Here is a 13,525-nt window from a genome sequence, read left to right on the forward strand (position 1 = left end):
CCTCACTGCCCAACAATAAACAGTGCATATGTGTTGCAAGTATAAAAAGACAATTCCCAAATCAGGGGTACAAAGAAACAAAATCTCTGACAGGACTCATCTAAGAATCAGCTAGGAACTTTGTTTGACAATTTAGGAGGATGGTTACTGAACGAAGGGGCAATTTCTAAAGACAATGGTCCCTAGACAATCAGGTAATCGTTAATAAATATAGGCTCAATCAGTACTATATTCTTTGTCCAGCTGGACAGATTTTTAATACACAATAAATGTATGACACAAAGTGAGAAAAAATCCAAAGTGGGACACAGCCTGCGTCCTACTGACAAAGACACACAAAAAAAATGTGGGGGAAAAAAAGGGTTCAGGCAAAAGGGAACGTGTCTGCATAAAAGTTAAGAGATAAACCAGACCTAATAACGTGAAAACACCATTACATATTTAGCATCACAGTATAATATATGCATATGGTGTATATTACGTCAACGGCGTTTCGATCCCTTTAATGAATGGTGGGATCATCATCAGGACATTTAAGTTGTCATGCCTGTGTACATAAAGCGGTTATTGCTAAAATAGGGAGCGCGGATCGTTCTCTCATTTGTATTGGAGGTACGCAAAGCGGAAAGGGCGGTTGAGCCGAAATAATATGTGATACTTCGGAGGGATCAAGCCAGGTTACTCGCGCAATTGCCGTGGAATTGCGAGTACCATCAAGGGGTGCCGGGATCGCTGGCAGGGGATTAATAATCCGGTAGGTGCAGAGCGGTGATCCCAATGGAGCCGCGAGCATGGTTTGAATTAGAAATTACCGAGGGGTTCTCGGCTCCTGTCAATCTGTGGTCCCGGCGGCAAGCAGCACGAGGGGATACTCGTCGTCAGTGTGAGCTAGGGCAGGAACACTCCCTCTGATATGCCTACAGTTAACCATACTGGGGAAGTGCTGCTCCATATTCTGCAAATAAATAGAAGACTCCTTGAGCTCCAACTGCAAGGATTAGCAGAGAGGGCTTCAAAGATATCTTTGCACAATACCACTAAACCAAACACACCTTGGCAATTCCAAATCCCACACTTGCTCTGAAGAAAAAAAATATACTATTGGCGGATGTGCAGTTTTAGGCAGGATTTTAGAATTTCAGCACATGAGTGGCACATGACCACTGGTAAGCATTGACTGATGGTGCTAAATGTAGCCCTTTTATCTGCTGTGATTGAATGTGGTTTCACATTTTTGGTAATGCTTAACACTGCATAACTCTACATGAGCTGTAAACTATTGTTAGAAGGTGGTTCTGACCATCTGAGCCGCCCAGAATATTCGCGTTTCTAACACCTAAATGTTGAGCTTTCACTGTGGGAGAGCCTCATAGGTTGGGACTCACCGACAGTGAACTCATGATGAAAGAGATTGCATGTGGATTTTACCGTGTCCCCCTGGTGAAAGTAGGCCGCTGCGCTGCACCCAGAGTAAAGGGCACCCGGCTGGTATATGCAGACACGTGTGTACATGCACAGGTGTAAGGGCTGGGTGTAGTGAAAGAGCCACTCTTGCAGTTTGGCACCCTATGATGACCTTCGACTACCACCATTTTAACTGACTTTAGTGTGTTATTTTACCCTAGCCTCGATATATGAGACGGTGCTGCTTATGCCTACTTCTCTTCTTTCTTGTAATCTTGCTCTCTTTCAGTGGGAGCTGTCACGGAGACGAATAGTCTTGCCAAAAATAGAAGTTGTGTGATGTGCATTTGAAAGAGTGAGAGGGAGAGAGAGGTGTGGAATGTACTCTTTGGTTTCGAAGTGCAGTGTTGTGGGCAGTGATGCACACATGTGCATTGTGTTGTATATTGGTGAGAATTATGAGTTCTTACTATTGGCTTTGACATGGCCTCATGTCCTCTTGTTTTCTGACTTTTCCTTGCTTCTGCATGCACAGCAGTGCTTGTAAGTTGTTTGGGGTTATGTGAATTATAAATGCTTACTATTGGCTTTGACATGGCCTCATGTCATCCTTTTTCTCTGGCTTTGCCTTGCTGCTCGTACCTACGTGCGAGCAGCAAGGCAAAGTGGGGAGGCAAAGTAAAGTGGGGAGGGCATGTTTCTGCTCCTCACTTGTTTTTCGCTCTTCACTGACCAGAGTGAACTGGATATTATCAGTAAAATGTGCAACTCTGCCTCGAAGTCAAAATACGGGAGCTTGGCCAGCCTCTGTCTTGGCCTTGATGCAGACTGGTACAGCCAGCTCGGTTTTTTCCAAAGAAGGGGGCGAGGTTTTCTAGAAGCTTCGCCCCACGTTGAGTAATGGTATTAAAGCTGGGAACCTACAGGGGCCAGGTGGAAGTTCACCACAGAATAGACATATTGCTGTGGAGATGACGGAACTTGAATCCTGACTGAACTCCTTCCTGGGCTGTTGAAGGGCTTCCCAGCTTGAGTTGGCAAGGATGATGCAAATTCAGTCGATGAGGTGTTCCTAACCATTTTGTATATATTTTCTAGTCTTAGCTATTTGTGTATATACTGCATTTTATTTAACTTGTTCATTTATAAGTGTTTGATACCTGAGAATCTGCATTTATTGATATATTTGGCCTACCGTTTTTATTAATAAACTTGTGTGTGTTATTTGAAATGCACCTGAATTTGTTTTCTCGCCTTGCCTAAAGGGAGTGCTGTGTCCTTTCCTCGTCTTTAGGAAGTGCTGCTCAAAGTGTATATTATTTAAAGGTGCAGTGGTATATTTGCCTCCAAAGTGGGAAGGCAGGGTTTGGGTATGTTCTTTTAGTGAAAAGCACATTCATTACACTGGGCAGGGGAGATTCCTGGCGTGCGCAGCCCAAGAGCAGCTCCAAATTGAATGGTGTGGCGGAGTTATTCAGAACTGGGTGGCGACATGGAATAGTCTTTATACAATGGGAAGAAACATGTATGGGAAAGTCAGTGTGCTTTACTGTTTTCACTGAAAGACCACGTCATGATTCCCGTACGAGGATAGTGACCATTTGGGATAGTTTCACTTCCCTAGGGCCTACAAATTCCAGACACGCATTAAAGTCCACTGTAACTTAGGTGTACTGCTTTTGGGTCATCCAGAAATGTCATATTCCTCTGAGTCAGCTCATAACCAGAGCCTGGCTGGGGCTGATCCTGCCAGGCTGGATTAATGACCTTCCTCCCCAAGCTGTAGCATCAGAGGCCTAGCCCTTCACGATAAGCATTCCAGGCTAAGGTGGAACAAAGGAAGCAACCTCTAGAGATTTTGTACAAATCACCATAAAGTGCATGACTGTCTCTAGCTCCACTGAAAGCACATGGACGTCTAAGATGTGCCCTATGGCTCATGACGATATACTGGGTCCTCTTAACATGTACTGTAAGTTTTTTACTCTGCCGATAGTTTTGAAGATCCTCAATAAATGATGCTCAGGAGCACAGCATCATCTGTGAAGAGGTGAATTGTGATGTTATCATCTCCTAATTTTGACCTATCAAGTTTTAAATCTGCTATGATCTGAAGTAATTTATGCATAAACCAATACGCATCCCTGTTGGACCCTAGTACTAATTGGATATTTGTCAGTTTGGTCAGCTCCTTCTCCATATCTCACCCGTGCAGATCTATTGGAATGGACGGATCATAGGGCTTGTATCATCAATTCAGGCACTTTCATCTGTTGCAGGCTCTTCCACAATAAATTCCTGTCCGTGGACTCAAAAGCTGCCTTCAAAGCCACAAATGTTATGAAGTCTGGCACTTTCTCTAATTTGACCTATTTAATACAGATTTAATACAGCCTTAATGCCTTGTCGACTGTTCTCAAACTGTTCCTGAAGCTGGATTGAATGTTACTTAATACGCTGTTATTGTCTACCCAGCCTTCGATGCAATGGAGCAGGACTTTGCCGTAAACCTTTCCAACGCCATCTAAGAATTAAAATGGACAGTGATTTGCTGGTTCTTGTCGAGTTCCCTTGTTGTAAAAGGGGACAATTATTAACTTCAAGGACCACGATATATTTGTTGTTTCAATTACCACATTAAAATAGTGCGCAGAATTGTAGCCTAAGGGACCTTATCTGATCCTAGAGATTTATCATGATTCTCCGGTGGGAGTAATACTTCCTTGATACTGATTACATAAAAACGTACTATTGTTTGAGGACGCAACAGGAATTTCCTTGCTGGTAGCTGCATCCAAATTACTGTAATAGTTATCAAAGGCCTTAAGTCCAACTCCTAACAGGACTATCTGCATTTCCTTTTAAACAGAAAGCTACCGTCTCCAAACATCTTTTTGTATAATGTGTGCTGCTTTCCTTATTGCATCCCATGCTCTTTGCATTGCTTCCCTCTTCTTCATATTAAATAGGATTTTCTGTACTCATGTTTACATATTTTAGGGAGATCCTAATCATTAGGGCTAGCATGCCTATTTCTTATGGCCCTGTTCAGCTCCCTCTTTTTGGTCAAAGCCTACCAGACAGCAGTCTGGTTTGCAAAGACATCTTGGGGAGATTCAGAAACCTTCCCTGAGAATGCATTGAGCACCATTGCTTATCATTAGATTTGCAGTTTGTAACTTACATTTGCTGTCTTTTTATTTACTTTATTTGGTTTGAGTCCTTCATGAGTAGCACATCCTTTTCACCATCGCTCCTTGTATTCTTCCTGGTGAGCTTGGAGTTTACTTCTCTTTCGCTGACTTCAAAGTGAGAACATTTATGTGACAAATCTGCTGGGTATCCATGTGAGAGGAAAGGCTGTAGGATGTTATTTTTTCTAACACACAACACAATGTAAATGTCTATAAATGAACTGTGCAAATATTTCAGAATATATCATAATTCGGAAAGCACAAAGGAAGCATTTTTTTGTAATTCTGAAGTGTGGAGGAAACAAACAATTTAATACGATCGAAACAAATCAATACACTTGGTGATACTGTTTCAACACATTATCGTTTGCGCGATTTATAGTTTTATCAGTAAAACTGATGTTTGTGCAAATGTGACGGTCATTACAATTGAAAATGTATGGTCTATAATGGCAGTGAGCTACCACACCATGCATATGCCACTCTACACAACTCTACTATATGGTGCTACTCCCTCAACGCCAGTCCTCTCTACAACACTCTACTCCACAACACACTACAATGCTCTACCCCCTCTACACCACTGCACGCCACTCCATTCTACTCCATTCAAATCTACACCACTCTACTCCCCTCTATGCCACTCCACGCCACTCTACGACATTCCACTCTGTACAACTCTGACACTTTACAACACTATGCCACTTCCATCAAGGCCACGCCAACAACATAAGCGTCAAACCATTTTTAAAAACATGCAGGCAGAGGCTTCAATAAACCTAACCATGGCTGCTCACGCTGTCTTCATTTAAGCGAGTAAAGCCAATTCACAGACAGCGCTCAATCACAAAGGCGGTGGGGTATCTGGAAGTGAGAGGGCAGATACAAGAATGGAGAGATCGGGGGAGAATGGAGTGACTCGAGATGATGAAAGGAGTCGCATGAAGTACTGACAGAGTAGTGATCTGGTGGTGCAAAGAGAAGTACAGGTTTTAGTAAGTAGGGTACATCTCAACCTTGACTGTCAGGAACATCTGTACCCTCCAAACATCCTACTTTCCTACCAGCCTCTACACCTCACTGCCCAACAATAAACAGTGCATATGTGTTGCAAGTATAAAAAGACAATTCCCAAATCAGGGGTACAAAGAAACAAAATCTCTGACAGGACTCATCTAAGAATCAGCTAGGAACTTTGTTTGACAATTTAGGAGGATGGTTACTGAACGAAGGGGCAATTTCTAAAGACAATGGTCCCTAGACAATCAGGTAATCGTTAATAAATATAGGCTCAATCAGTACTATATTCTTTGTCCAGCTGGACAGATTTTTAATACACAATAAATGTATGACACAAAGTGAGAAAAAATCCAAAGTGGGACACAGCCTGCGTCCTACTGACAAAGACACACAAAAAAAATGTGGGGGAAAAAAAGGGTTCAGGCAAAGGGGAACGTGTCTGCATAAAAGTTAAGAGATAAACCAGACCTAATAACGTGAAAACACCATTACATATTTAGCATCACAGTATAATATATGCATATGGTGTATATTACGTCAACGGCGTTTCGATCCCTTTAATGAATGGTGGGATCATCATCAGGACATTTAAGTTGTCATGCCTGTGTACATAAAGCGGTTATTGCTAAAATAGGGAGCGCGGATCGTTCTCTCGTTTGTATTGGAGGTACGCAAAGCGGAAAGGGCGGTTGAGCCGAAATAATATGTGATACTTCGGAGGGATCAAGCCAGGTTACTCGCGCAATTGCCGTGGAATTGCGAGTACCATCAAGGGGTGCCGGGATCGCTGGCAGGGGATTAATAATCCGGTAGGTGCAGAGCGGTGATCCCAATGGAGCCGCGAGCATGGTTTGAATTAGAAATTACCGAGGGGTTCTCGGCTCCTGTCAATCTGTGGTCCCGGCGGCAAGCAGCACGAGGGGATACTCGTCGTCAGTGTGAGCTAGGGCAGGAACACTCCCTCTGATATGCCTACAGTTAACCATACTGGGGAAGTGCTGCTCCATATTCTGCAAATAAATAGAAGACTCCTTGAGCTCCAACTGCAAGGATTAGCAGAGAGGGCTTCAAAGATATCTTTGCACAATACCACTAAACCAAACACACCTTGGCAATTCCAAATCCCACACTTGCTCTGAAGAAAAAAAATATACTATTGGCGGATGTGCAGTTTTAGGCAGGATTTTAGAATTTCAGCACATGAGTGGCACATGACCACTGGTAAGCATTGACTGATGGTGCTAAATGTAGCCCTTTTATCTGCTGTGATTGAATGTGGTTTCACATTTTTGGTAATGCTTAACACTGCATAACTCTACATGAGCTGTAAACTATTGTTAGAAGGTGGTTCTGACCATCTGAGCCGCCCAGAATATTCGCGTTTCTAACACCTAAATGTTGAGCTTTCACTGTGGGAGAGCCTCATAGGTTGGGACTCACCGACAGTGAACTCATGATGAAAGAGATTGCATGTGGATTTTACCGTGTCCCCCTGGTGAAAGTAGGCCGCTGCGCTGCACCCAGAGTAAAGGGCACCCGGCTGGTATATGCAGACACGTGTGTACATGCACAGGTGTAAGGGCTGGGTGTAGTGAAAGAGCCACTCTTGCAGTTTGGCACCCTATGATGACCTTCGACTACCACCATTTTAACTGACTTTAGTGTGTTATTTTACCCTAGCCTCGATATATGAGACGGTGCTGCTTATGCCTACTTCTCTTCTTTCTTGTAATCTTGCTCTCTTTCAGTGGGAGCTGTCACGGAGACGAATAGTCTTGCCAAAAATAGAAGTTGTGTGATGTGCATTTGAAAGAGTGAGAGGGAGAGAGAGGTGTGGAATGTACTCTTTGGTTTCGAAGTGCAGTGTTGTGGGCAGTGATGCACACATGTGCATTGTGTTGTATATTGGTGAGAATTATGAGTTCTTACTATTGGCTTTGACATGGCCTCATGTCCTCTTGTTTTCTGACTTTTCCTTGCTTCTGCATGCACAGCAGTGCTTGTAAGTTGTTTGGGGTTATGTGAATTATAAATGCTTACTATTGGCTTTGACATGGCCTCATGTCATCCTTTTTCTCTGGCTTTGCCTTGCTGCTCGTACCTACGTGCGAGCAGCAAGGCAAAGTGGGGAGGCAAAGTAAAGTGGGGAGGGCATGTTTCTGCTCCTCACTTGTTTTTCGCTCTTCACTGACCAGAGTGAACTGGATATTATCAGTAAAATGTGCAACTCTGCCTCGAAGTCAAAATACGGGAGCTTGGCCAGCCTCTGTCTTGGCCTTGATGCAGACTGGTACAGCCAGCTCGGTTTTTTCCAAAGAAGGGGGCGAGGTTTTCTAGAAGCTTCGCCCCACGTTGAGTAATGGTATTAAAGCTGGGAACCTACAGGGGCCAGGTGGAAGTTCACCACAGAATAGACATATTGCTGTGGAGATGACGGAACTTGAATCCTGACTGAACTCCTTCCTGGGCTGTTGAAGGGCTTCCCAGCTTGAGTTGGCAAGGATGATGCAAATTCAGTCGATGAGGTGTTCCTAACCATTTTGTATATATTTTCTAGTCTTAGCTATTTGTGTATATACTGCATTTTATTTAACTTGTTCATTTATAAGTGTTTGATACCTGAGAATCTGCATTTATTGATATATTTGGCCTACCGTTTTTATTAATAAACTTGTGTGTGTTATTTGAAATGCACCTGAATTTGTTTTCTCGCCTTGCCTAAAGGGAGTGCTGTGTCCTTTCCTCGTCTTTAGGAAGTGCTGCTCAAAGTGTATATTATTTAAAGGTGCAGTGGTATATTTGCCTCCAAAGTGGGAAAGCAGGGTTTGGGTATGTTCTTTTAGTGAAAAGCACATTCATTACACTGGGCAGGGGAGATTCCTGGCGTGCGCAGCCCAAGAGCAGCTCCAAATTGAATGGTGTGGCGGAGTTATTCAGAACTGGGTGGCGACATGGAATAGTCTTTATACAATGGGAAGAAACATGTATGGGAAAGTCAGTGTGCTTTACTGTTTTCACTGAAAGACCACGTCATGATTCCCGTACGAGGATAGTGACCATTTGGGATAGTTTCACTTCCCTAGGGCCTACAAATTCCAGACACGCATTAAAGTCCACTGTAACTTAGGTGTACTGCTTTTGGGTCATCCAGAAATGTCATATTCCTCTGAGTCAGCTCATAACCAGAGCCTGGCTGGGGCTGATCCTGCCAGGCTGGATTAATGACCTTCCTCCCCAAGCTGTAGCATCAGAGGCCTAGCCCTTCACGATAAGCATTCCAGGCTAAGGTGGAACAAAGGAAGCAACCTCTAGAGATTTTGTACAAATCACCATAAAGTGCATGACTGTCTCTAGCTCCACTGAAAGCACATGGACGTCTAAGATGTGCCCTATGGCTCATGACGATATACTGGGTCCTCTTAACATGTACTGTAAGTTTTTTACTCTGCCGATAGTTTTGAAGATCCTCAATAAATGATGCTCAGGAGCACAGCATCATCTGTGAAGAGGTGAATTGTGATGTTATCATCTCCTAATTTTGACCTATCAAGTTTTAAATCTGCTATGATCTGAAGTAATTTATGCATAAACCAATACGCATCCCTGTTGGACCCTAGTACTAATTGGATATTTGTCAGTTTGGTCAGCTCCTTCTCCATATCTCACCCGTGCAGATCTATTGGAATGGACGGATCATAGGGCTTGTATCATCAATTCAGGCACTTTCATCTGTTGCAGGCTCTTCCACAATAAATTCCTGTCCGTGGACTCAAAAGCTGCCTTCAAAGCCACAAATGTTATGAAGTCTGGCACTTTCTCTAATTTGACCTATTTAATACAGATTTAATACAGCCTTAATGCCTTGTCGACTGTTCTCAAACTGTTCCTGAAGCTGGATTGAATGTTACTTAATACGCTGTTATTGTCTACCCAGCCTTCGATGCAATGGAGCAGGACTTTGCCGTAAACCTTTCCAACGCCATCTAAGAATTAAAATGGACAGTGATTTGCTGGTTCTTGTCGAGTTCCCTTGTTGTAAAAGGGGACAATTATTAACTTCAAGGACCACGATATATTTGTTGTTTCAATTACCACATTAAAATAGTGCGCAGAATTGTAGCCTAAGGGACCTTATCTGATCCTAGAGATTTATCATGATTCTCCGGTGGGAGTAATACTTCCTTGATACTGATTACATAAAAACGTACTATTGTTTGAGGACGCAACAGGAATTTCCTTGCTGGTAGCTGCATCCAAATTACTGTAATAGTTATCAAAGGCCTTAAGTCCAACTCCTAACAGGACTATCTGCATTTCCTTTTAAACAGAAAGCTACCGTCTCCAAACATCTTTTTGTATAATGTGTGCTGCTTTCCTTATTGCATCCCATGCTCTTTGCATTGCTTCCCTCTTCTTCATATTAAATAGGATTTTCTGTACTCATGTTTACATATTTTAGGGAGATCCTAATCATTAGGGCTAGCATGCCTATTTCTTATGGCCCTGTTCAGCTCCCTCTTTTTGGTCAAAGCCTACCAGACAGCAGTCTGGTTTGCAAAGACATCTTGGGGAGATTCAGAAACCTTCCCTGAGAATGCATTGAGCACCATTGCTTATCATTAGATTTGCAGTTTGTAACTTACATTTGCTGTCTTTTTATTTACTTTATTTGGTTTGAGTCCTTCATGAGTAGCACATCCTTTTCACCATCGCTCCTTGTATTCTTCCTGGTGAGCTTGGAGTTTACTTCTCTTTCGCTGACTTCAAAGTGAGAACATTTATGTGACAAATCTGCTGGGTATCCATGTGAGAGGAAAGGCTGTAGGATGTTATTTTTTCTAACACACAACACAATGTAAATGTCTATAAATGAACTGTGCAAATATTTCAGAATATATCATAATTCGGAAAGCACAAAGGAAGCATTTTTTTGTAATTCTGAAGTGTGGAGGAAACAAACAATTTAATACGATCGAAACAAATCAATACACTTGGTGATACTGTTTCAACACATTATCGTTTGCGCGATTTATAGTTTTATCAGTAAAACTGATGTTTGTGCAAATGTGACGGTCATTACAATTGAAAATGTATGGTCTATAATGGCAGTGAGCTACCACACCATGCATATGCCACTCTACACAACTCTACTATATGGTGCTACTCCCTCAACGCCAGTCCTCTCTACAACACTCTACTCCACAACACACTACAATGCTCTACCCCCTCTACACCACTGCACGCCACTCCATTCTACTCCATTCAAATCTACACCACTCTACTCCCCTCTATGCCACTCCACGCCACTCTACGACATTCCACTCTGTACAACTCTGACACTTTACAACACTATGCCACTTCCATCAAGGCCACGCCACTCCACTCTATGACACTCTATTCCATTCCACTTCCCTCCACTCCACTCCACTCCACTCCACTCCACTCCACTCCACTCCACTCCACTCCACTCCACTCCACTCCACTCCACTCCACTCTACCCCACTTCACTGTACTCTACACCACTCAACCCTATGACACTCTAAGACACTTCACACTAGGCCACTCCACGACGCTCCACTCTATGACTCTCCACTCTATGACACTCTATGCCACTTTACTCCATGCTATGCCACTCCACTCTGACATTTTACTCCACTCTATGATACTCCACTCCACTCAACTCCATTTTATGGTACTCCCCTCCACTCTATTCCATTCTACGATACTCTACTGTGCTCTATGCCACTCCACAACACTCTATTCATCTCTGTGCCCCTCTACTCCACTTCGCTCTATGCCACTCTACTCCACTCTGCACCAATCCACTGTACGACACTCCATGACCTACTCCGACACTCTATAATGCTCTACTCCACTCTAAAACAGTCTACTCTACGACACTCCACTCTAAGTTGCTCCATGTCACTCTACGCCACTCCACAACACTCTATGGCAGTCTATGCACTCTAGTCTATGCCACTTTACTCCACGCTACGCCACTCCACACTATGCCCCCTACTCTACTGCAATCTGTGACACTCCACTTTACTCCATATCTGACACTTTACTCCACTCTATGGTACATCACTCTACACACCTCCACTCTCTGTCACTCTACTCTACTTCACTCTATGTCACTCCACATCACTTCACGCTAGGACACTACTCCACTCTGTGTCAATCCACTGTATGGCACAATACAACCTCCCATGACACTCTACAATAGTCTACTCTATGACACTCCACTCTACACCACTCCATGTCATTCTAAGCCTCTCCACAACACTCTATGCTACTCCAATCTACGCCACTTTACTCCACACTACGCCACTCCACTCTATGATACTTTACTCCACTCTACACTACGCCCTCTACTCTACTCCAATCTATAGCACTCCACTCTACTCCACACTTTACTCCACTCTATGCTATACCACTCTACGCCCCTCCACTCTCGGTCACTCCACTCTACTCTACTCTACTCTAGGCCACTCCATTCTACTCCACTCTTGGCCACTTTATGCCACTCTACTCTACGACACTGCACACCACTCTACTCTACGCACATCTACTGTATGAGTTGACACTTTATTCCACTCTACTCCACTCCCCTCCACACTACAGCACTCTAGTCCACTCCACTCTATGACACTCTACTCCACGCTATGCTACTCCACTCTATGGTACTTTTCCTCTGCGCTATGCCACTCCACTCTACTCCAGTCTGCGGTACTCCACTCTACTCCACTCCACTCCAGTGGTGCTCATCTGCTAAGGCGGAGGAGCGTCACCCCACTGAGAAGGTCAAAAAGGTAAAAATAAAATGATAACTCATTGTTATTATCATTTTATTTTTACGTCCTTCCTCAGCTGGGGTGGGTGGGGCTGCTCTGCTCAAAGAGCAGGAGAGGAGTGGTTTGCCCACTCCTAGTGCGCATGATGCTTTAGCAGGCCCTCTCGGGCCGGTCAAACTGTCATGCACACTTTGTATGTTCTCCATTCAGGCTGCATACAGCCTGCATGGAGAACATGCCCAGCCTCCCATTCTCTGGCTCAATGCCAATCCAAAGTGCTCAGACCAATCACAATGTTGCAGGGAGGCTGGGAGCCGGGTGCTTCCTGCCCTGCGGGCGAAGAGGACCAAGAGGCAGTGGACCGAGAGGCAGCGGCAGACAGGTAAGTGTATTTTTATTTTCACTCTATCTCTCCTCTCCCCCGTGACTCACCCCACACCGCCGGTAAATACCAGCCACCACTGCTCCACTCTGACACTTTACTCCACTACAGCACTTTACTCCACCCTATGCTATGCCATTCTACACCCCTCCAATCTATGACATGCTACTCCACTTTTTGCCACTCCAGTCTACAACACTCCACTCTACTCTATGCCCCTCCACTCTATGCACCTCCACTGTACGTACATGATGACACTTTATTCCACTCTGCTCCACTCTGTCCCACTCCACTCTGCAAGATGATACTCTATTTCTCTCTACTCCACTCCACTCTATGCCACTCCACTCTACTCCATTCTGTGCCACTCTAAGAACCTCCACGACACTCTACGACACTCCACTCCACTCCACTCTACACTACTCAGCTCTATGCCACTTCTGTCTATGACACTCAACTCTACCCTATGCGACTCCACTGTACGCCACTCTTCTCTACTCTACGCCACTCCACAACACTATGCCACTCCACTGTACTTCACTTTTCCGGCAGTTTACGCCACTTTACTCCACTCTGTGCCCCTTCATTCTATGACACTCTACTCCACTCTAGGCCCCTCCGCTATACGCCCCTCCAGCTACACCCCCTCACTCTACGCCTGTATACACTACTCTGCATCATTCTACTGTACACCACTTGACTGTACACCACTCTGCTCCATGACACTATCG

General features: G+C 44.2%; 1 protein-coding gene across 3 annotated transcripts in view; it reads right to left on the reverse strand.

Moving 5' to 3' along the window:
- Positions 1 to 13,525, reverse strand: part of ATP8A2 (ATPase phospholipid transporting 8A2) — a 2,139,258-nt gene that overhangs the window by 1,068,947 nt on the left and 1,056,786 nt on the right. The window lies entirely within an intron of this gene.

Source organism: Triturus cristatus, chromosome 8 (assembly GCF_964204655.1).
Source record: "Triturus cristatus chromosome 8, aTriCri1.1, whole genome shotgun sequence".
NCBI classification, from domain to species: domain Eukaryota; kingdom Metazoa; phylum Chordata; class Amphibia; order Caudata; family Salamandridae; genus Triturus; species Triturus cristatus.